The sequence below is a fragment of the Tamandua tetradactyla genome, chromosome X (assembly GCF_023851605.1).
Source record: "Tamandua tetradactyla isolate mTamTet1 chromosome X, mTamTet1.pri, whole genome shotgun sequence".
Classification (NCBI taxonomy): Eukaryota; Metazoa; Chordata; class Mammalia; order Pilosa; family Myrmecophagidae; genus Tamandua; species Tamandua tetradactyla.
This window is the reverse complement of record NC_135353.1, coordinates 118439338-118465797: the sequence shown is the minus strand read 5'-3', so window position 1 is coordinate 118465797 and position 26460 is coordinate 118439338. Positions and strand designations below refer to the sequence as shown.

Below are 26460 nucleotides of genomic sequence, written 5' to 3'. Positions count from 1 at the left end.
CTTATCAAGGTAAATGGGATATTTCAAATACTGAATAGCTTATATAAAATTGCAAAAAATGTTTATTTTTCAAAAGTTAAGCATGTGGATACACCGATAGCAACATTATATCTAGCTTATGATAACTTGAAACAAAAAAAAATGACCATAAGGAATAAAAGCGGCATTTTAAATGAATCTAAATATACTTTCAGTCAATAGTCCAGTAAGTTCTCCTTCCAGTACAATACTACCTTTGAATAAGGCTATTCCTGGGAGCCAGACAGTTTAGATAATGAGGAAGTTAAGAGAGCAATTGCTTGCATTTTGAAACAGATTAAGCAAACAATAACTCTTTGTTTCCCTCTTAATGTGCTAATAATTTCATCTAAGACTATGCAATTCTTTAAAATGTACCATTTCAAAGGTTATTATCTGTAACCTTGGAAACTAATCACATGAAACTACAAAATTAACAAATGTCTTGAAAATTGTATATAAAATATAAATTATCTGTAATTTCAAATTCTCATTTATTAGTGTACCAATCAATCTTTAAAAAAAGTTGGCTCCACAGATAGTCTTATACCATTCTTTAAAAAAAGTAAACTGTTCTTGTTCACTTTTCACCCATCCCCACACCCCAATCTCAAAACACATAATTTAATTGTCTTGGTCACGGACGTTTCCAAGATGAGATTTTATATTTTGCTCCCATAGCTTCTAATTATCAGAAAACCCATGCTTTACTTTGTTGAAAGAATTTGGTCCTGCTGATGTTGTTGTATTCCTTCCAATATTCTTCACCCTTATCTTTGCTCCTGGAAGCATTTCCTCTGGCTCACTATCTTCATCTTAATTAAAAGCCACTGCTACTGAAAAGGTTTTTGGAGCAAGAGTTGGAACAGTTTCTTTAGGCTTACTTGATCAAGGTTTGATGGATATGGCTGATGCTTTCCTTGTCATCTGACTACCTATTTCAAATCCAAACTTAGAGATCTTTGTAGAATTTGTTGGGAGATCTCCAGCTGCTTCTTCAGGATTGCTTCTCAGTGATCTGCTGGAACTTTCCACTCCATTACTGAAAGAAACAATCTCGTTTTCACAGGTTTTTCTTCTTCTACAGGTCCTCTGACGGTTCCAACTCACTGTAGTTTTTCCTCTCTTGAATTATAGTTCGCCATTTTCACCACTGAGGCCACCCTCTGCTGCCACACCACCATTACTATTATTTAAAATTTTAATGTAATGTTATTGACATACATTCACATGCTATACAATCTATCTAAAGTATACATCAATAGTTCACAGTATCATCAAATAGTTGCGAATTCATCATCATGATCAATTTTACATTTTCATTGGTCCAGAAAAAGTAATAAAAAGAAAAAAGAGAACACCAAACATCCCACTGCCCATACGTCACCCTCTTATTAACCACTAGTATTAGATTCTATCCAATTTTAAGACTTGCAATAGGGGAAATATAGTGTAGTATTGTAGTATTATATATACATATATATATATCGGTGGAACAGAACAAAACATACAGAAGTAGATCTACACAAACATGGGCAACCACCTTTTTTCTTTTTGCAATATAGCTATACAATCATTATTAAAGACCAGGGCAGTTGGATTCTAGTTTGACAACTTCAGGTACTTCCTTCTGGTTATTCTAAAACACTGAACACTAAAAAGAAATATCTATATAATGAATCAGTTATCACAGTCATTTTTCTCAGTTACACCTCCTTCCTCTCATTTGATCTTTCAATCTTCAAGAATGTCTGGGCAATGATTTCTTCATGCTGAACAGGATGTTGATCTTTTGGTTTAAAAGATGAACCTGGCTGTTGTTCTTGGAGAGACTGGTACCTCAGGGTTTCAGGACTTATCTGGTTATGAACAGTCTGGAGGTCTTGAGTTTCTGAGAAATTAACTTACTGAGAAAAACTTTTATAGAGACTTTGATAGAGCCCAGGACACTTCCTAGGATTTTCAGGAATACTGTTGGTTGGGGCATGGCATATTGTGGTAGTTTGCAATATCTGGCTAAAACTTGCAAAAGAGTAACTTCCAGAATGACCTCTTGACTCTATTTGAAATCTCTTAGCCACCAAAACTTTATTTTGTTCCATTTATTTTCCCCCTTTTTATCAAGCAGGCATTCTTGAGCCTATGAGGCCAGGCTCATCCCTGTGAGTGATGTCCCATGTCGCCAAGGAGACTTACACCCTGGGAGTCATGTCTGATGTAGGGGGGTGAGTAGCGAATTTATTTGCAGAGTTGGCTTAGGAAGAGAGGCCACACCTGAGCAACAATAGAGCCTCTATAGGGGCGACTCTTAGACATAATTACACACAGGCCTACCTTCACCATTGCAGAATAAGTTTCAGAAGGGCAAGCCTCAGGAACAAGGGCTTGGCTTATTAAATTGGGAATCCCTAATGCCTGAGAGAATATCTGGAACTCTCCAGATGGGGAAGTTAAATAGTTCCACATTTTCCCCCAGTCCCTCAAGGGAACTTTGCAAATACTTCTTTATATTCTGCCGAAAATACTATTGAATGTATCCCAGAAGTACATTTATCTATACAAAATAACAAGGTATCATTGACTATTCTAGGTTCCGTGTAATTAGGTCCTTTAAATACACTGACCAGACAGGTAAATTAGATAGTGTACTATAGAAAATTTAAATTTTGGACCATATAAACATCTCTTTCTTTGGTCTCACACAGAAGTTGAAGTTTTAAAATACAGAAAATATCATCCTGTACCCTGTATTCTGATTTACCATAGTCCTAACCAGGTCCATTTCATTCATATCTCTAATTGTATTCTGATCTCTTTTTCATCTTCTTTAACAGTTGCGTATGGATTAATGCTGAATTTCAGAGCTGCAGAACTCTAACTTTGAGTCTCAGGTGTCACCCAGATATCCAATGTTCCAGAAAACTACCAGGTTATACACAAAGAGTACACCATCTCAAAATTTAGAAATAAGAGTATAAACTCAAGAATAGGTGTGACTACTATAAGAGCTTACAATCTAGGAACCTTTACAATGAGTCTTATTTGAACATTCTGTACTCTTAATCATCAATTGCCCAATCTCTGCCCACTTCCTATTCCCTGCTATCTATGCACTCAAATTCAATTCTAAGCATTTGTTCATTATAGTTAGTTTATATTACTGAGACCATATATTATTTATCCTTTTGTTTCTGGCTTATGTCACTAAACTTAATGTTCTCAAGGTTCATTCACCTAGTTGCACACCACAGGACTTCACTCCTTCCTGCAGCTGGTCAATAGTCCATCTTAGGTATACACCATGGTTAGCCCTTCCATTCATCCATCCATGTACCTTTAGGCCACCTCCATCCATTGCAAATCATGAATAATGCCACGATAACACCAGTGTGTAAACGCCAATTTGTGTTCCTGCTTTCAGTTCCTCCAAATCTTTATCTAATAATGGGGTTTCAGGATTTTTTGACAACCCTGTATTTGGCCTCCTGTGGAGCCACCACACTGAGTTCCAGAGGGACTGCACCATTCTACTTCTCTAGTGTGCTAGTTTGAAGGGATTTATGTACCCTAGAAAAGCCATTAATCTTGTGGGAGCAGTGGTTTCTTCTAATTCCTATTCAGTACTATATGTTGGAAACTTGATTAGGTTATCTCCATGTATAGGGAGATATATAACTCAATCAGTTGTGGGTATTAAACTTGATTAGATGGAGACATGTCTCCACCAATTCTACATGAGTCTTGATTGGTTTACTGGGATCCTGTAAAAGAGGAGACGTTTTTGGAGAGAATGCCTTTTGAGAACAATAGGAGAATGAGAAGAATGATGGGAGAATGAGGAGAACAACAGGAGAGCAGCAGAACAGAGTCAAGAGAATGATGAGAGAGCTACAGAGTCCACCAGCCAGTGACCTTTGGAGATGAAGAAGGAGAATGCCTCCAAGGAGCTTCGTGAAGCAAGAGGCCTAGAGAGGAAACTAGAAGACGTCGCCATGTTCACCACATGCTCTTCTGGCTGAGAGAGAAACCCTGAACCTCCTCAGCCTTCTCAAACCAAGTTATCTTTCCCTGGATGCCTTAGATCGGACACTTCTATAGACTTGCCTTAATTGGGACATTTCCACAGCCTAAAAACTGTAAATGTGCAACTTATTAAATTCGCCTTTTTAAAAACGATTCCATCTCTGGTTGCATTCCAGCAGCTAGCAAATTAAAGAACACCTACCAACAGCAAATAGGTAGATATTTCTCTCCACATCTTCTCCAGCACTTGTAGCCTTCTGCTAATATTTTTTTATCATCAGCTAAGATTTGCTTTTTTATTAACATCCAAATAATTATTAAAGCTCCTACAAAATAAAAACAAGACAAACACGAGGCAGGAATGAAGACCAGGCATGTGCTGAAGACTTCAAACTGCAGCAGACAGTGCTTCTTCATCTCATGCAAATGACCCCCCAAGAGCCCATCAAACCAAAGCAGCAGAATGAAGTTGTATGCAAGAACGTGCTATTTCCTTTTAGCAGAACAAACATAAGTGCACATGCATTGCACATCAGTTCGTGTTCACATCATAAATTCCCATGTAAGCAAAATCTGTTAATAATCACCTGCTACTACCCCCCTCCCCCGTCCCCAGTCATGTTGCTGGGGAGAATCAGATTGCCACTCCAAGGGCAGCCAGCCAGCCTTTGTTTCCAGGCCAGCCCATCCTGGTCACCCAGTCCTAAGTCCCTCTGCTGGATGCTGCGGTACAACACCAATGAAGCCAAAGACAACACCTGCTGTAGGGAGGCTTCGGACCTGGGGCCCTCTGGACACAACCAAAGAGACCAGCTTATGAACACTTACAAAGTGTGTGCTATACATAGAGTGTTGTACAGAAAAGAGCACAGAGTCACAAGAGAAAGTCACAGAAGCTAACAGGGTTAGACTCCCTTGGTTCTGAAGACCTGCAGGGATGAGGAGGTGGCAGGGCGGGTCTGGGCAAAGGAAGACACACTCAGCTGTGCACGAATAACACACACATTTGAACATCTCAAATTTGGCCTAGACCAGGTGTTAGAAACAGCAATTTGAAATCTGCTGCCGCCCTGCCATGAAAGGCAGACAACTGCAGTGAAAGGAAATGAACAAAAAGTGCACAAGGGAAGGCAATGACTTCAACGATGCTCCTGCAATAGGCAGGCCACCTGAGAATTTCAGACAGTGTGGCTGACTTATTCCTTGGGGCTGAGCTCAAGGATAAGAGCTAATCAGCTAATTTGACCGTTCCTGTCCTGTTTTTTTCTCATCAACTACACCAGCTGGAAGCCAAAGGGGATGCAAATATGACCTTCAAGACAGATTTACTGGAACCCAGGATCTTTATGAGAAACTTCAATGGGAACCTGAGAAATCAACTTTGCTGCCCCTTCCAGTTGGAGTTAATGCAGAGAGGGCTGCCAGGAAGGACGCAGGGAAAGCCCCTGGCAGTCCCCATCTCTACAATAAAGAGAAAAAATAAATATACCTGCCCCCACCCTCCCCTTGTAGGTATTTGGATCTGCAGTGTCGCAACCAGGAGGGCACCCATGAGGTATAACTTTCCTGCCTCTCCAGGAGAAGGGGAGCCTGGGCAAGCTACTCATGCCTGCCCCAGGGCACCTTCATCTGGAAACTGCCCAAATATGGGGAGGCCAGTGAGCAGAATTTGAGAAGTGGGAAGGAAGCCCATGACTCTGGAAAGCTACCGTATTACTGGGTGGTCTTATCCAGGGCAAAGGAGACCTGGAACGGAAGAGAAAACCATCCGTCCAGCCCTGCACATCTCAACCTTTTTGGTCCAATGACCCCTTTACATTATTTTAAATTATTGAGATCCTTCCCCTCCAAAAGCTTTGAATTTTCATGGTTAACTCTAACAATATTTTCCATATTAGAAATTAAAATATAAAATTTAAAAGTATATATTAATTCACTTAAAAATAATAATAAAAACCAATGACAAGTTAACATAAATAAAAATTCTTTTAAAAATAAACCTATATTTTCCAAATTGCCCCCCCCAACAAACAAAACATGCAGAAGTATGGAATTGTTTTATATTTTCTACAGATCTCTTTAACATCTGGCCTATAGACAGCAGATGTACCCTAATACCTGCATCTGCATTTCAGTCTGTTGTAATATGTTGTTTTAATTGAACTTTATGAAAAATAGCTTGCCTCACCCAGATATGTAATTGGAAAAGGAGCAGTATTTTAATAGCTTTTTCAGATTATTGTTGGTATTCTTCACTGATACTACAGCAAAACTCAAGTGGTTGTTTTTCAAAGGTTAGCTGCAATGAGGATCTGAAACCCTATTAATGAGGTTTCCATACTCAGTTACATTAAAATCCACTAATCCTGAGGTGCTGTCAATAAAAATGGTAGAGTTGGGAGCTCTAAAAGTTCATTCCGCCAAAAAAACAAAAAAGGCAGCAAATAAACTGGCAAAACTGTCAGAATCAACTTTACTAGATCTCTGGAAATGAATTTTTAAAATGTATACCAAACAGGCAAATGCTTAATCAAGAAGATTAAAGCTGAAACTCACTGTTTAAGGAAATGTCTGTTGAAACACTAGCTGACCATTAAAATGAACTAAACAGAGACTTCACTGGGCATACATGACTAAGATTACTAAATTTTAAAAACGTGATTCAGGAAAATCACTAAACAGACGACCAACCTACAATTAGCAACAACTAACCCTGGGGAGGGAAGCAAATCTGATTTCCAGAATTCCCACATTATTAAATTAAAACGTTCAGTTTCCAACAACAAAATTATGAGGCATACAAAGAAATAAGAAAGTATGGTCCATACAGAGGGAAAAAGGAGAAATAGAAACTGCCTTTGAGGAATCCCAGACACTGTGCTTATTACAAAAAGACATTAAAACAACGATTTTAAATGTGCTCAACAGAGCAAAAGGAAACCATGAGAATAATGTCTCACCAAAATACAGCACATCACTACAAAGATAGAAATTATAAAAATGAATCAAACAGATTATGCAAAATAAGCCAGAAACAAAAGAGAAAATACTGTATGGTCTCATTTTAAAAATGAGAAGACAAGAGCCTAGATTGTAAGATCTTATAACAGTCACATTTAGTCCGGAGTGTTATTTCTGCATTTGGAGAGGCTGTTGTATACATATATAACCTGGCATTTAGAGATAAGAATGAAGCCAATCAGGTCAGGACTAAAGTAATCCAGAATACAGAGGTGAGGAAGACGTTGTCAATATTTTAGAACTTCATCTACTCTTTGAGACCAAAGGGAGAAAGATTTCTTTCTCCAGAACCTATTTTCTGTACCACATAATCTAACTCAATAATCTATCTGGATAGATCATTTAAACAGTCCAAACACAGGGAGGTCAGAACAAGAATGAGGGCCTTTAATCCTGTACAATTTAATGCAATGCCTGGATACATTCCTCAGTAGATTAAGTAGATAATCAAAAAGTATTGGCAAAGTCCCTTGAGAGATGGGACAAAGAATTTGGAACTATTAAAGGATACCATCAGGGAATTCCTTGATACTGTGTCAAACATTAGGGACACCCAAATCAGCAGGCCAATCCCTTGATCTTGAGGCTTGCTCTTGTGAAGCTTATATATGAGGCGCAGAAGCTTAGCCCTACCTAGAAGTATGCCTAAGTTTACTTCCAGAGGACTTCTTTTGGTGCTCAGATGTGGCCTCTCTCTATCTAAGCCGAACTCTACAAGTGAAACCATTTAACTATCCCCCCCATGTAGGACATGACACCAGGATGAAAGTCTCCCTGGTGGCATGGGAGATGACTTCCAGGCATGAGCCTGGCACTGGCATCATGGGATCAACTATTCCATCCTGACCAAAAGGGGGGAAAAGAAGTGTAACAAATAAGGTATCAGTGGCTGAGAGAGTTCAAATAGAGTCAAGAGGCTACTCTGGAGGTCACTCTTACAGAAGCTTCAGTTAGACATTGCTACCTAGCATAGCTTGTCAAACCCCAACCAATACCACTCCAGCCAATCCTAAAGAACACCTAGGGCATTATATAAGATTCTACAAAGGTTCCACGCACAAGGGTAACTTTCCAGAAACCTACAACCTCCAAATGGGTCCCTGGACCAGATAAGTTCTGAAATGCAGAGGGCCCAACCTCTCCAGAACATCAACTAGTTCCACCACCCCCATCCCCTATTATCAACAGCCCCTTCCAACATGAAAATATTAGAATGGGCATAGCCCAAATACCCTTAAAAAGTAAGAGAAAGATCAAAGGTGATGGTGGAGTTATACAAAGAAGGTAGGGTTTAACAAATGCGTATGATTGATGAATCATTATATTGATATTTCTTTTAGTTTCCAATATCTTAGAGCAGCTAGAAGTAAAAATCTATATTTTTGGAACAGTAACCCATACCAAGCTCTGAAATCGGTTCTACAACTAATTGTTGTGATGTGCTTTGAAATTTATTGCTTCTTCTGTATATGTTTATTTTACACAATAAAAGAAAAAATGATAATTGTGATGATAAATGCACAGCTATATGATGATATTGTGGACCATTGGTTGTATACTTTTGATGATTACATGGTATGTGAATATATATCAAAAAGATGTAAAAAATGAACCAAATAGAAATTCTGGAGTTGAAAAGTACAAGTGAAATGAAACATCCATCAGGGGGTTCAACAGCAGATTTGAGCAGGTATGTGAAAGAATCAGCAAAAGTAAAGATACGTCAGTTGAGATGACCCATGCTGAGGAACAGAAAGAATAAAGAATGAAGAAAAATAAACAAAGCCTAAGAGACTTTGGGATACCATCAAGTGTACAAATATTTGAATAATGATAGTGACAGATGGAGAGGAAAGCGAAGAAAGAATATTTGAAAAAAGAATGGCTGAGAACTTCTCAAATTTGATGAAAGACATGAATGTCCACCTCTAATAAGCTCATCAAACCCCAAATAGGATGAACTCCACATCGAGATATATAATCAAACTGTCAAAAGACAAAGAGAATCCTGAAAGCAGCAAGAGAGAAGCAACTTGTCACATACAAGTGGTCGTCATAAAAACTGATAGGCAATTTCTCATCAGAAATCAAGAAGCCCAGAAAGCAGTGGGATGATGTATTTAAAGTGCTGCAGGAAAAAAGAAATGCATTCCACCAGGATTTCTATATCTGGGAAAACTATCTTTCCTAAATGAAGGAGAAACTGGGACATAAACCTACATAAAATAATAATTATCAATCTAAGTTGATGGGCACAATATATAAAGATGTAATTTGTGACAATAGCAACATAAAGGGAGGTATGGTGCTACATAGGAAAAAAGTTTTTGTAAGCTGTTGAAACCAAGTTGTATTAATTTGTACTGCATTTTATAAATTAAGATATTAATTATAATCTCCAGGGCAACCACTGAGAAAATAACTAAAATATGCATAATAAAAGAAATGAAAAGGAAATAAAAAACGTATATCCATCAAACACAAAAGAAGGCAGTAATGAAGGAAGTAATGAATAAAAAAGACATAAGATATATAGAAAACACATAGTAAAATGGCTGTGGTGGTTTGAAGCTGCATGTACTGCAGAGAAAAAACCATTCCTCTGGGTGTGAACCTATCATAACTAGGATTTTCTGATGAGATTACTACAGTTAAGGTGTACCCCATCTCAGTCAGGATGGTCTTAGTTCTATTACTGGAGTACTTTAAAAGCAGAATGAAATTCTGAGAGCTAGAGAAAAGCCAGAGGGAGCAACCAGAAGCTGAAATTCAACAAAACTCAGAAGGGAGAGTATCACCTTGATTTGGACATTATCCCACCTCAAAACCACGAATGAATAAATAACCATGTTTAACTCGACACATTTCATGGTATTTGCTTCAGCAGCCTAGGAAACTAAAGCAATGGCAAAATAATACCCTTCTTTATCAGTAATTACATTAAATGTACATAGATTAAAATTTACAGTTGAAAGAGAGAAATTGGCAAAATGGGTAAGAAAAAACATGATCCAACTTTATGTTATCTACAAGAGACTCACTTTAAAGCAAAAGAGTAGAAAAGAAATTCCATAAACCAAAAGAGAGCTGGAGTGGAATGTCAGTCAAAACACAATTGTAAGGCAAAAATTGCTACAAGAGGCAAAGAAGGACATTATACAATGATAAAAAGATCAATTCAGCAATAAGATATAACAACTTTAAGCATATATGTTCCTAAAAAAGAGCTTCAAATCTATGAAGCAAAAACTGACAGAATTGATGGGGGAAGTAAACTTCAATGATAATAGCTGGAGGCATCCACCCTCACTTTCAATAATAGAGAGAACAAATAGACAAAAGATAAACTAGGAAGTAGAAGATCTGAAGTACACTATAAACCAACTAGACCCAGGGAACATCTACAGAATATATCACCCAACAGCAGAGTACACATTATTCTCAAGTGAACAAGGAGCATTCTGTGGTATATATATTAGACCACAGAATTAGACTCAGTAAATTTGAAGCCATACAAAGTATCTTCTCTGACCACAGTGAAATGAAAGTACAATTCAGTAACCAAAGGAAACCTGGAAAAGTTATAAATAGGTGGAGATTAAACAACAAACTCCTAAACAACCAATGTGTCGAAGAAAAAAAATCACAAGGAAAATTAGAAAATACTTTCAGATGAATGAAAATGAAAACACAACATATCAAAGTGTATGGAATGCAGCAAAAGGAGTACTAAGAAGGAAATTTATAGCTGCAAACACCTACATTCAAAACGAAGATCTCAAATCAATAACATAACCTACCATCTTAAGGAACTAGAAAAAAGAAAAGCAAAGTAAACACAAAAACAAGAAGTAAGGAAAAAGAAAAGATTAGAGTGGAGATGAAATGGAGAAGAGGAAAACAATAGAGAGAACCCAGGAACCCAACATGATCAACAAATTTGATAAACCTTTAGCAAGACTGACCAATAAAAGAGAAGACTCAAATATTTAAGATCGGGAATGAGAGTGGAGGTATTAGTGTTGAATGTACAGAAATAAAAAGGATTTTAAGAAAATACATGAACAACAAATGAGATCATTTAAATGCCAAAAAGTTTGATAACCTAGACAGAATGGACAAATTCCTGGAAACACAGAAACTATCAACACTGAAGACAAAGGAATACAAAATCTGAATAGTCCTAAACCAAGTAAAGAGATCGACTCAGTAATCAAAAACCTCCAACAAAGAAAACTTCAGGCCCATATGGCACCACTGGTGAATTTTATCAAACATGTAAAGAAGTATTGACACCAATCCGTTCTAAACTCTTTAAAAAAAATTCAGGAAATACTTCTAGCTCATTTTATGAAGTCATTATTATCCTGATATCAAAGCCAGACAAAGTTATCAGAAGAAAACTATAGACCAACATCGAACAAATATAGATACAAAAACCCTCAACAAAATTCTAGCAAACTGAATTCAACAATACAGTAGAAGGATTGCACATAAAACATGACGAAGTGGGATTTATCCCAGGAATGCAAGGGTGAATCAACACACAAAAATGTCTGTGTAACATACCATATTAAAGGATGAATTTGCACCATCATCTCAATTAATACAAAAAATGCATTTGACAAAATCCAATATCCTTTCATTATAAAAACACTTACCAAACTAGGAATAGGAGGGAGTTCCCTCAACCTGTAAAGGGGTACCTATGAAAACCTCACAACTAGCGTCAGATGTAATGGCAGACTGAATACTACCCCTAAAATCAGTAACAAGGCCAGGATATCTCACCTTGCCATTTCTATTGAGTGACATATTAGAGGTTCTGGCCAGAGAAATTAGGCCAGAAAAAGAAACAAAGAAGTAAATCCAACTCTATAGAGGACATGATCTTGTATATAGAAAGTTCTAGGGAACCAGAAAAAAAATGTTGGAACTAATAAATGAGTACAGCAAGGTTGCAGTATATAAGATCAATATACAAAAATCAACTGCATTTCTGTACTCTAGCAATGAACAATCTGAAAAAGAAATTAATAAAATAATTCTTTTGTTGTTGTTAACCACAATACACCAACTTCTAGGAGAATTTGATGCCTGCCTGATTTGTGCTTAGGCGCCAGCTCTTTTACCCACCGTTGCTTCTACACAGTCAGTGCAAAAATGTTAACACATGGAAAAAGGTAATTGATGTCTTAGCATTACTATGAAAATAGTTTTGACCTGGTGGACCCCTGACAGGGTCTTGGGAAAGGGGTCTTATGTGCATGTTTAAGACTGACTTCTAAAAACATGGAGTTATGAATAATATGGAAAGAAACAAAAACATTGACTGTGTACGCTTATCAAAAAACCTGTAACTATTAAATAGGATCTGAACGAGCTCACTGATACAAAGAATGAATTTAATCTACAGAGGAATCTCAGGCTGCCACTGTCTTTTAAAATATTGTGTAAACATGTGAAGGAGATGGTGGCAAGAAAACCACCTCCATCTGGGCAGCTTGTCATGGGAGGTTGGGGGGAAATGAAACCTGCTAATTTTTTAACAATTTATTCACACACCATACAATCCATTCTAAGTATACAATGACTGGTTCTCAGTATATCCACATAGTTATGCATTCAACACCACAATCTATATGAGAACATTTCCATTTTATCCACAAAGAAAGAAAACTACAAAAAAAGAAAGAAAAAGAGAAACAACAAGAAGACTCTCATACATTTCCTTGTATCTTCCTCTCATTGACATTTAGCTTTGGTATATTGCCTTTGTTACAATTAATAAAAAATGTTACCATGATACTCTTAACTATAGACCCTAGTTTGTGTTAATTATATTTTTTCCATATACCATCCCATTTTTAACAGCTTGCAATGGTGACATTCAATTTTTCTTCCTCAAGAGAAACATTCTTATATTTGCACATTTAATCACCGTCTTTGTCCAATTTAGGTTTTTGCTATGTTATACAGCCCCAGTTTTTATACTCTATCTTTCATTCTGGTGTCAGACATGACCCTAGCCTTCCTCTTTCAACCATAATCACACTCAGCTTTGTTCAACATACTTACAACATTATGCTATCCTTTCTTTTTTTTTTGCATGGGCAGACACCAGGAATCGATCCTGGGTCTCAGGCATGGCAGGTGAGAACTCTGCCTGCTGAGCTACCATGGCCCACCCTGTGCTATCCATTTTTGGATTTTTTCTATCAATCCTGTTCAATGTTCTGTACTCCTTCAGCATCAAGTGTCCAAGCTACCCTCTTTCTCTCTCCTGATAACCTGTATTCTCAACTTAAATTCTCGGTGTTTGATCATTAAAGTTAGTTCATACTAGTGAAGCCATACAGTATTTGTCCTTTAGTTTCTGCCTTCTTTTGCCCAACATAATGACATCAAGATTCATCCATGTAGTTGCATGCTTCATGACTTTATTCTTTCTTACAACTGCATAATAATCCATCATATGTATATACCAGTTTGTTCATCCACTCCTAAGTTAATGGACATTTGGGATGTTTCTAACTCTTGGAAATCTTGAATAATGCCACTATAAACATTGGCATGAAAATGCCAGTTCATGTCCCTGCTTTCAGTTTCTCTGAAATATAACTAATAATGAGATTACTGGATCATGTGGCAATTCTATACTTAACTTCCTGAGGAAGCTCCAAACTGCCTTGTAGAGTGGTTGTACCATTCTACATTCCCACCAACAGTGAATGAGTGTACTATTTCTCCACATCATCTCCAACACATGTATTTTTCTGTTTTGTTTTGTTTTGTTTTTACAATGGCCATGTTACTAGTTGTGAGATGATATCTCATTTGATTTTGAGTTGCATTTCCTTAATAGCTAATGAATCTCAGCATCTTTCCATATGCTTTTGAGCCATTTGTGCTTCCTCTTTAGACAAGAGTCTATCGCCCTTTTGTATTTTGGCATGGGCAGGCTCCAGGAATCAAACCAGGTTTCCGGCATAGCAAGCCAGTATTCTGCCACTGAGCCACGGTTGCACTGCCCTGCCCATTTTTTAATTGTGTCAGTTGTCTTTTTTGTTGTTAAATTGTAGGATCTCTTCATATATTCTGGATATTAAATGTTATCTGATATGTGGTTTCCAGATATTGTCTCCCATTTTGTAGGCTGCCATTTTACTTTCCTGACAAAGTCCTTTCACATGCAAAAGTGTTTAATTTTTAGAAGATCCCATTTATCTCTTTCTTTCTTTTTTGTTTTTTGCTCATGGTTTAGGTGTAAAGTCTAGGAAACCACCCCCGTCATAAGATTTTTAAGATATTTCCCTACAATTTCTTCTACAAGTTTTATGGTCTTAACTCTAATGTTTAGGTGTTTGATCCATTTTGAGTTAATTCTTGTATGTGTGAGATAGGGGTCTTCTTTCATTCTTTTCAATAGGGATATCCAGTTTCCTGAGCACCATTTATTGAAGAGGCTGCTCTGTTCCAGTTGAGTTGACTCAACCACCTTATCAAGGATCAATTGGCTGTAGATGAGAGGGTCCACCTCTGAACATGCAATTCCATTGGACAGTACATCTATCTTTATGCCAGTGTCATATTGTTTCAACAACTTTGGCTTTGTAATATGCTTTAAAGTAAGGTAGTTGAAACTCACACTTCATTGTTTTTCTCAAGATATTTTTAGCTATTTGGGGCATCTTGCCCATCCAAATAAATTTGTTTATAAGTTTTTCTATTTCTGCAAGGTAAGTTGTTGGGATTTTAATTGGTATTGCATTAAATCTATAAGTCAATTTTGGTAGTATTGACATGTTAGCTATATTTAGTCTTCCAATCAATGAACACGGTATGTCCTTCCATTTATTTATGGCTTCCTTGAATTATTTTACCAATGTTTTCTTGTTTTCTGTGTATAGGTCTTTTATGTCCTTGATTAAATTTATTTCTAAATATTTTATTCTTTTGGTTGCTATTGTAAATGGAATTTTTTCATGATTTCATCCTCAGATTGGTCATTGCTGGTATGCAGAAGCACAATGATTTTTTTGGTTGGTCTTGTATACTGCCACTTTGCTGTATGCTTTTATTAGCTCTAGTAGCTTTACCATAGATTTTTCAGGATTTTTTACATATAGTATCATTTCATCTGCAAACAGTGGAAGTTTTACTTCTTCCTTTCAAATTTGTATGCCTTTTATTTATTTTTCTTGCCTCAGTATTCTATCTAGAACTTCCAGCACTATGTTGAATAACAGAGGTGACAATGGGCCATCCTTGTCATGTTCCAGATCTTAGGAGGAAAGCTTTCAGTCTTTCCCCATTGAGTATGATATTAGCTGTGGGTTTTTCATATATTCTCTTTGTCATGTTGAAGAAGTTCCCCTCTATTCCCACCCTTTGAAATGTTTTCATCAAGAAAGGATGCTGAATTTAGTGAAATGCCATTTCTGCATCATTTGAGATGATAATGTGGTTTTTCCTTTTTAATTTATTGATGTGGTGTCTTACATTAATTGATTTTCTTGTGTTGAACCACCTCTGCATACCAGGGATTAAACAAAGTTGATTATGATGTATAATTCTTTTAAGGTGCTACTGGATTCGATTTGCAAGTATTTTGTTGAGGATTTTTTCATCTGTATTTATTAAAGAGATTAGACCCTATTTTTCTTTTCTTGTAGTATTTTACCTGGCTTTGGTATTATGGTGATGTTGGCTTCCTTGAATGAATTAAGTAGTGTTCCAGTTTGAAAGGACTTATATCCCTAGAAAATACATATTTTAGTCCTAATCAATCTTGTGGGAGCAACTGTTTCTTCTAATCCCTATTCGGTACTACTGGTTGGAAACTTGATAAGGTTATCTCCACTTGATTAGTCAATTGTGACTCTATCAATTGTGGATATTAAACTTGATTAAATGGAGATGTGTTTCCACCAATTCTATGTGGATCTTGATTAGTTTACTGGAATCCTATAAAAGAAGAAGTATTTTGGAGAAAGCTTCATAACACTGCAAAACCACAAAGCAGAGAGTCCACCAGCCAGTGAGTATTGGAGATGAAGAAGGAAAACGCCTCCTCAGGAGCTTCATGAAGCAAGAGCCTGGAGAGAAAGCCAGCAGACACTGCCATGCTTACCATGTGCCCTTCCAGTAGACGTTGCCATGTTTACCATGTGTCCTTCTAGCTGAGAGAGAAAAACGCTGAATGTTACCGGCCTTCTTGAACCAAGATATCTTTCCCTGGATGCCTTAGATTGGACATTTCTATAGACTTGTTTTAATTTGGACAATTTCACAGTCTTAAAACTGTAAACCAACAACTTATTAAATTCCCCTTTCTAAAAGCCATTCCATTTCTGGCAGCTAACAAACTAGAACAGGTGGTTTTCCCTCCTCTTCAATTTTTTTTGAAGAGTTTGAGCAGGATTGGTACTAATCCTTTCTTGAATGCTTGGTAGAATTCACATTTGAAGCTATCTTGTCCTAGATTTTTTTTTTGGGGGGGGGCGGTTAATGACTGATTCAATGTCTTTACCTGTGATTGGTTTGTGGAGGCCTTATATTTCTTCTTGAGTCAATGTTGGTTGTTCATGCTTTTCTCGGCAGTTGTCCATTTCATCTAAGTTATCTAGTTTGATAGCATATAGTTTTTCAGAGTATCCTCTCATTATCTCCTTTATTTCTGTGGGGTCAGTAGTATGTCACAGCTCCCCAGGAGGCTGTTTTTATTTATTTGCATCCTCTCCCTTTTATTCTTTGTCAGCCTAGCTAAGGATACAATATTTTATTAATTTTCTTAAAGAACCATCTTCTGTTTTAATTATCTCTCTATTGTTTTCATATTCTCAATTCATTTATTTCTGCTCTAATCTTTGTTATTTCTGTCCTTCTATTTGCTTGTGGGTTTGTTTGCTGTTCTTTCTCTAATTCCTCCAGATCTAGTTCCTTTAATTCCTTGATTTTTGTTCTTTCTTCTATTTTTCATTCTCAAACTTTTTGTTTTGAAATAATTTCAAACTTACATAATAGTTCCAAAAATAATGCAAAACTCATACAGAGAACTCCGACAAAATCCTGACCAAGATATCTAGATCCACCAGTATAACATTCGGCCACATTTCCTGTTTCTTTCTTCCTTTCCTTTCCTTCTCTTTTCTCCCTTCCTTCCTTTCTTCCTTCCTTCTTTCTTTCTCTCCCTCCCCCATCATCTCTCCACCCATCACCCAACTAATCACATACATCCATACATATATCCATTTTCTAAACATTTGAGAGTAGTTTGTATATATCATCCTTCTGGAACATTTAATGATTCTATGTACATATCTTAAGAACAAGGATATTCACTTTTTTTTTCCTCCTGGTGTCTTTTTTTGCGTTGTGAAAAATAACATGTATACAAAAAAGCAATACATTTCAAAGAACAGTGCAAAAATTAGTTATAGGACAGATTTCAGAGTTTGGTATGAGTTACAGTTCCAGAATTTTAGGTTTTTCTTTCTAGCTGCTCCAAGACACTGGAGACTAAAGAAATACCAATATAATGATTCAGCAGTCATACTCGTTTGTTAAACCCTATCTTCTCTGTTATAACTCCACCTTCTCCTTTGATCTTTCTCCCAATCTTTAGGAGTATTTGAGCTATGCACATGCTAAATTCTTCATGCTATAGAGGGCTCTTGATAATAAGGGGTAAGGGGATGGATTTAGTTCATGTTCTGGAGAAGCTGGCCCCTCTGAGTTTCAGGACTTATCTGGCCTAGGAACCCATCTGGTTGTTGTAAGTTTCTGGAAAGTAATTATAGTACATGGAATCTTTGTAGAATCTCAGGTATAGCCCTAGGTGTTCTTTAGGGTTGGCAGGAATGGTTTTGGTTGGGGTTTGGCAAACCATGGTAAATGGTAATATCTAGCTGAAGCTTGCATAAGAGTAGCCTCCAAAATAATCTCAACTCTATTTGAACTCTCAGTCACTAATACATTTTGTTACATTCATTTTCCCCCTTTTGGTCAGTAAGGCATTGTTGATCCCATGGTGCCAGGGTCAGGTTCATCCCTTGGAGTCATATCCCACATTGTTATGGAGACTTTCACCCCAGGATGTCATGTCCCACACTGCGGGGAGGATAATGATTTTACTTGCAGAGTTGGGCTTAGAGACAGAGGCAATAAATTTCCCTCTCAGCAGTGCCTTTGTTGTAACAGTTTTGACATGTTGTGTTCTCATTTTCACTTGCCTCAAGATATTCACTGATTTCTCTTATAATTTCTGCCTTGACCCACTGGTTGTTTAAAAGTGTGTTGTTTAGCCTCCATATATTTGTGAATTTTACAGCTTCCTGCCTGTTACTGATTTCCTACTTCAAGACAAGAAAATGTTGCATATATTTCAATCTTTTAAAATGTATTGAGACCTGCTGTCTGACCCAACATGTTGTCTATCCTAGAGAATGACCATGAGCACTTCCATATACATATCCTGCTGTTGTTGTGTGCAGTCTTCTGTAAATGTCTGTTAAGTCTAGTGCATTTATCATATTATTCAAAAATCTCTGTTCCTTGTTGATCTTCTGTCTAGATGTCCTATCCATTCATTACGGTGGTGTATTGAAGCCTCCAAATATTATTGTAGATGTGTCTACTTCTCCCTTCAATGTTGTTAGTGTTTGCCTTACGTAAATTTGGGCACACTGGCTTCATGCTTATTTATGCTTGTTATGTCTTCTTGATGGGTGTTCATTTTATTAAGACATAGTTCCTCCTTTGTCTCTTTTAATTGTTTTACATTCGAATTCTAATTTGTATGATATTGATATAGTTAATCCCACTCTTTTCTGGCTGTAGTTTGCATGAAACATCGTTTTCCAACCTTTCACTTTCAACATGTTTTTGTCCCCATGTCTTACATGAAATCTCTTGTAGATAACATATAGATGGATCCTGTTCTTTTATCCATTCTACCAATCTGTGTCTTTTGATTAGGAGTTTAATCCATTAACTGTAAAGGCAGTACTTTCTTCAACCATTACTTCTTTTGAATTTTTTCTGTCATATCTTTTTTTTTTTCTCTTTTTATCCTATTACTCTTGCTGTTTATCTTCATTTCTACAGTCTTCTCCAAACCACCTCTCACTCCTATCTTTTCCTACCTGCCTATGGCATTCTGTTTAGTATTTCTTGTAGAGCAGGTGTCTTGTTCATGAACTTTGTGTCTGTTTTTCTGTAAATATTTAAACACTCCCTTATTTTTGAAGGACAGTTTGGCCAGATTTAGAATTCTTGGTTGGCAGTTTCCCTCTTTCAGTAACTTAAATATATCATACCATTGCCTTCTCACCTCCATGGTTTCTGCTGAGAGACTTAGTCATATTGAGCTTCCCTATTATGTGATGTATTGCTTTTCTCTTGCCTCTTTCAGAATTGTCTCTTTCAGAATTATCTTTGACATTTAACAATCTGTTTAGTTAGTTTTCTTGGAGTAGGTCTGTTTCAATCCATTCACTTTTGTGTATGCTATGCTTTTGGACCTGTAATTTTATGTTTTCATAAGACTTGGGAGATACTCAGTGATTATTGCCTCCATTATTCTTTCTGTCTTTTTTTCCTTCTCTTCTCCTTCAGGGACACCTATAACAGGTATATGTGTGGGCTTCATATTATCATTTAGTTCCCCGAGACTCTGCTCAAATTTTTCCTTTCTTTTCCCTATCTGTTCTTTTGTGCATAGGATTTCAGATGTCCAGTCCTCTAGTTCATGAATCCTTTCTTCTGCCTCTTCAATCTGCGGTTGTATGTCACCACTGTGTTTTTCATCTCTTCTAAATTGCCTTTCATCCCCATAAGTTCTGCCATTTCTTTGTCAACCTTTGAGTTCTTCTGTATGGACACCCTGTCTCTTCTTTTTTTTTTTTTTTTTTTTTTTTTTTTTTTTTTTTTTTTAAAGGAAAGACAGAGAGAAGGAAGGAAGGAAGGAAGAAAGGGAAACATCTTTAAACATTTTCTTGTTTTATTGTATTCTGTTTCTCCGTTTTTGTTACATGGGCTGGGGCCGGGAATCGAACCGAGGTCCTCCGGCATAGCAGGCAAGCACTTTGCCCACTGAGCCACCGCGGCCCGCCCCACCCTGTCTCTTCTTTATATCCTTTATCTCTTCTGCCACGTTTTCCTTCAGTGCATTGATTTGATTTAGAAAATTTGTTTGACCATCTTTAATTAGTTGTTTCAACTTTATATCAGTTGAGCTTTTAGTTTGTTCCTTTGGTTGGGCCATACCTTTGTGCTTCCTGGTATGACTCATAATTTGCTGGTGGCTAAATATCTGATGACTTTGCTTCATTTATTCTGGAGGTTGTTTTCTCTCATTTGCAGAGGGTTTTCTTCTTGATTGGCTTTGTTCTCTATCTGTTCATCTCTCACACCAGCCAGTTATCTGAATGGCTCTACCCCCAGTCTCTCCTGTAAAACAGGCACCCACAGTAGCCTGCCTCAAGGATGGGGGTTAGGCACTGGGCACCACAGCAAGGTCTCTGTTTCTGGGTAAAACAAGTCAGCTGGCTGCCAGTGATGATCTGTTTTTCACCAGCCCTCAAGACCTGGGTTTGTTTTAGGGGACTGCTTTAACAGTTGTGTTGTCCATATTTCTCAGTCAAAATGGAAGTAGTTTCCTATGTAGGGGGTCTAGACCAACTCCAGTAGGCCTGAGATATGTTCTGGAGAGTAAAGCCCTTCAATTCTCTTGCACATTCCAGTCTGCACAGAAAATGTCACTGTTTGGTAATTTAATCATCCTCTGAAACTGTTTGACTTGGAGCCCAGGCTGCATCTGACTGGGTGGCTGAAACTGTGGGGTTCCTTTCCCCTCATTTTGCTGACCAAAGTCTGGCTTAATCTGGGGCTGTGTCCTCCACTGTATTTGTGGAGGATGACTCTGCCAGGTGTTCCAGTTTTCAGCCATCCCCAAGGCAGGTATCAGGCCACCCACTGCTGTTTCCCTCAGGGTTATAGGAAGGGCTCTTAGACCAAGGCCTGAAGTGTTTTCTCTTTCCACATTTCCTCAGATTCTTTGTCTCTCCCTGACCCACAACTTGAAATGTTCTCTCCTGTTCCCCAGTTCTCCAAACTGTGGGGGTCTGTCACACTGTTGTGAGAAAATTTTTATTCTGTGTCCCAGTGGGAGGGACACTGGCTATTTTCTGTGTCCTTTTCATGGTGTGTGAGACTGAGTGTGGGGGAAGAGAGAGGACTGATTGGTCAGGGACACAAGTTTCCTACCTGATTTTTTTCTGTTTCTTCACTTCAACATTTGTAAGGTCCTTCTCCAGTCTATATCTTCTTCCAGATTTCTGAACAATTTAGAATTGTCCTTTTTTATTGAATCTCTGGGGAAAGATTTTCAGTAGCTTTTTATGTTGCCCTGATGATGATGTCACCCCTACATTATATTTTTTCTAAAGAGAGAAAGAGTTTATTACTACATATGTAGCAGGAGAATAGACACGCTAACAGCCCAAAATCTGTCTCCCTGAGTTTAGGGGGTTCAAGGTTTTTAAGGATTTTAGCAAGGGGAGATCAGGTCATTTCAGATAGTAAGTTCAAAGCAGAAAAGGAGACAAGTGTTATTATCATTTCAATAGGAGAACATCAGTTGGGGGTGAGGAGGCAGAGCTATCACTTCAGTACTAAAGGTGTAAACCAAAAAGAAGTAGTTAATGACTGACTTTCATTAGCATTAGTGCCTTTGCTCTAGAAGAGAATGACCAGCTCTTACAATCACGAAGGAGCAAGATAAGGGAGTTTTTTTAACACTCATTTCAGATGTCAAGGCAGCCGGACTAAAATGCAGAGATCTAGGTATTTCCCTGTCTACTCCAACATTCCATAAAGCAAAAAGTAATTTTTATATAACAAATTACTAATCAAAATTATCCCTTAAATCTTGATTTCTCAGTTACAATTCCTCCCTGTCCTTTGACCATTCCCCAATCTTGGGGGATATGTGGATGATAACCACTCTGGCTCCTTCCTGCTGACAAAGGAGCATTGATCCTAAGAGTTTTGGGAGTGGAACTTCTTATATTGTAGTTGGATATATTCTTTTCTCCTGAAGATAAACTTTAAATCTTCTAGGGATTCACAATGATATCTGCCTCCTGGAAATTGGTCAGTTTCCTCTCCTTCATGATTCTCAGCTATCTGTTTTCCAATATTGGCCCCATGAAAGAGTCTAGGAGAGAAAAACAGGTTAGAGGGTGCTATTTTTATTTTATTATGGTGTACCCATGATTTTACTCCCATCAATTTGACAGAGGAGTGAGTTGTTAGTAAGATTTAAGGGAAACCAGCTGTCATTCTTGGAGAGTCCAGTATCTCTGGGTTTCAGAGCTTCTCTGGCATTGCAACAATCTGGAGATTAAGTCTCTGAAAAACAGACTTAATAAGTAAAATTTTATAGGACACAGGATATTTTTCAGGGTTTCCAGAAATACAGGAACACTGTTGGTTGGGGGTTGCCATGTTGTGGCAATTTGCAATATATGGCTTAAGCTTACATGAGAGTAACCTTCAGAATGACCTCTCAACTTGATTTGAAATCTCTTAGCCATTGAAACTATTTCTTTTCTCCCTTTTGGCCAGTTCATCCATGATGTGAGGGCCAGGGTCATCCTTGGAATTTATGTCTCACAGTGCCAGTTATGTCCCATGATGTTGAAGCAGTGTCCTGCGATGCCAGGGCCAGTTATGTTTCACACTGCCAGTGCTAGGCTTACACCTCTGGAAATTATGTCCCACATTGGGGGGAAACTCAGAGTTCAGCTTAGAGAGAGCAACAGCAGAGATTTTCTGGAGATGGCTCTTAGGTAGGTTCAGAACCTATGTAGGTTCAGTTTACTATTACAGAAATAAGTGTCATAAGGGCAAGCCTCAAAATTGAGGCCTTGGCTTATTAAATTGGGAGCTCCTCTTCTTTATGAAAAATGTCAGGAATTCCCCCAGTTAGGGAATATTTCTCTTTCTCAATCCCACAAGGGACTTTGCAAACATTTTTTCATTTTATGCCCCAAATACTCTGAAATGCATCATTACATAACATTAACTTGTATACAACTTTAAGATTTTGTTCCTTATTCCAGGTTTCATATCAAATAATGCCGTATTACATCATTTAACTGACTAGACAGATTAAATTAAATAGCGCAAGTTTTGGACAAAATGAAAATTTTTCTTTTATCCCACAAAAAAGGTAGAGCTTTAAAATACAGACAATATTATTCTTTACCTTGTAAAGAATAGTTTTAACCAGATCAGTTTCATCACATCTTTAATTGGAGTTTGATCTTTTTTAGTTTTTAACCATTGCTGTGTGGATCCATGTTAATTTTCAGAGCTGGGGAACCAAATCTAAGTTTCAGGTGTCACACAGATATTTAAAGCTCCAGGGAACTACTGGACTATACAAAGAGTAAAGCACCTCAGAATTAAATGATACAGTTAATGCTTACTGTTAGGTCGGGGGAACGGGGAAGGGCACTGCATCTTGAGCTGCGGAGGCTGTGTTGCCCCTCCCAACCTGACTTCCAGAACTAATGCACTGCCCCTTCCGGACGTCACCTGACCTCCATCCTTAAAAGCTGCCTGCGCCCGAAGCCCGCACACGCACTCACCTCCCTCCATCTTGGGTTGGGTGAGCTTAGACCGGGAGCGCAGAAATAAACCCGCCCACTTTAAATTTTCTGGTCTACCTTTCTTCTTTCTCACCCTTTCACCTCCTAAACCTTTCACTTACAATTTGAGCTTTAATGTTTATAAACATTTTTAAATGAAACTATTTTTCAGAAATAAAAACATTAAGATAACTGTTTTATGTTCAGAAACCATAGCAGAAGTTTTGTTCTGTTTCACTTTTATACTCTTATCAGGGTTGTTATTTAACAAATGAAATATAACATATATATTTGTTCAACATTTCCTTTAAAGTTGAGCACAGCCTAGCCTAGAGCCAACCAATCTGAACCTCAACAATCTTCCTTGACAGGGCAGATTTATATGTAGCTGATTGAGCAGAGGACTTTCCTAGTCCCAGCAGCCACACATCATGCACATATGAACACCCAGCTTTTTAGGACCATTATCTAATGCATCTTTGTAACATCTTTGTATTATTTCAATAAATATCCTTCTTAGTTAAAAAATAAAGTTGGGCACTTTTAGTTATAGAGCAAAGCAGTGCAGCTGACAACTTGGCAGTTTCTATGATCTGTAGCCTTTTAGAATAACGAAAACCATGACTAACAACACCATACCATTGCTTAACATCATACAGATTAATACTAGGATATAACATGGACAGTGAGAACAATATCAAAGTTTTAGGGATTTATGTAATCTCTAAATGTATGGATAATATTTTACCTATACAAATTTAACCAGAAACAGGATAGAAAATCCCTTTTAAGTACTTTAATACTTCCCAAACACCTCCTATGCAAAAGATTAAACTATTTTAGCACCTTATTTGTATAAGGTGAAAGAACAAATTGTTTGTAACAGTTTTTTCCCTTAATAGTAGGAAGAATTGTTTTCTGAATAAAGGATAATGTGCATGTAAGCATTTATTCTGTTGTCCATGTTATTTTAACAGTAGAAAATTAACCGTTAGTTTTATATGAATACTCAGCTTAACATAAAAGCTTCCTTTTATTAAATATATTATACACAAAGCTTTTGAACCTGCATACTTCCTTCCAGTCGCAGTATTCATGAAGGGGAAAGAGACAGAGATAATACAATATAACAGAAGAAGAAATTTGTGTTTGAGTTTAGAATACAGCCAGGCATCCACATACTTTGTACTCAGAACACACAAATGATTACACCACAATATACCCAAAATCTCAGTCTAATTCAGCACTGCTTTCAGAGGTCAGAAAAGCCCAAGTTTGAAATATAATCAGCCATTTACATTTAAGGGATTTATATCCAGAAAAAGACCAAATTTTCTTAACATTATTCCCAACTGCTAAATAATGCCAGGAATGTGTTAGTTTACAAAATTAAGTTATGGTTTCTAAAAACTAGTTCAGAGTTCTATTTGTTTAAACGCCACTTTCTTATTTAAGTGTCTTACATGTATCATCTCTTCTATGAGTACTTCTTAAGTCATTCTTTATTTCTCTGCTCTTTAAATTTTTCCAGCATTTTGTTCCTTTGTTACCACTGTCTTATACTATGCCTTAATACATGTATATTCTAAAATAATACAAACTTTTTGAAGCTATGACATGTCCTTTACTCATGACAGGACTGACATTAACAAAGACACTACTACAAATTCAAATCCTTACACATACTGAGGTAACAAATGGCTAAGTAACAAAAAGCCAGAATCTTTAAGTAATCAAAGTTATAAAAAACCCATTTATATTTTTTACTAAACTTTACCAATTTCTTAAATAGGGTATATTGCAGCATCAGCATATTCTTAGTTATACTTTATGAAGGTGTTATTATTACCAGGTACATTGCTTAATTTATGTAACTTAACCTATCTAGTTAGGCTATTTTAAGAGGAATTTTGAGAATGTATTTATAGTACTAGCTTATTTTTTAGTAAGCTTATATAGATTTAGGGAGAACACACCCAAGCAGAATAAAATTGCATTTGTTCAACTCAAAATTTAGCACAAACTTCCTTTTATCTGAGGTTGAAAATTTTCTTTTCATAATATCTTAAAATTACAAACAATTAAAAATACATTGGCTATCATGTTCTGGAAAATACACAGCAATTGTTTAATTTGTCCCAGGTCTAAATCCAGGAAAACTTTTCCTTATCTCTCAAAGATTTTTCATTTTAACTAAAACTTGGTAATTAGATTTTACTCAGTTATTCCTATCCCAAGATTATTTATATATTAATAATGATTTGATTATTACCACTGCAAAGGTAATATTAACAAATGTAGCCTATTTTATAGCATTTTTATGCTTAACATTTCTAATCTCCAGGCCCAGTAAAAAAAAAAAATCCTCAACCACATCTTCCCATATATTTTTTGTGTACCTTGCCCTCATCCATACCTGCTTTAGGTGATTGGGCCTTAGGGTAAGAACTGGTTGCACAGACAGAAAGATATCCAGTTTGCTGGGTTTAGATTTGAAAGTTTTAGGTGAGGGCCATGGAATTGAGAGTTCCTATGCTCATCTTTTAACTATTTCCAGTTATTAGATCTATTTTATTAAAAGCTGTGACCAGGACCAAAAGTCTTTGCTTTTTCCAGAAGCAGCCCTTTGGAAGTTTTCTGCTGCCTTAAGGAAATTCCAGGGATGCTTTCTTTCTAATGTCCTGGTTTGTTTACAGTAATTACAAAACTGAAGCTCTGAATCTTGCCATTCAGAGATGGT

The 26460-nt window shown here is 37.1% G+C and overlaps 1 pseudogene; it reads right to left on the bottom strand.

The window, feature by feature from the left end:
- Window positions 1-642: 642 nt before the first annotated feature.
- LOC143672041 (PEST proteolytic signal-containing nuclear protein pseudogene) lies at window positions 643-23730 on the bottom strand (annotated as a pseudogene).
- Between the last annotated feature and the right edge of the window lie 2730 nt (window positions 23731-26460).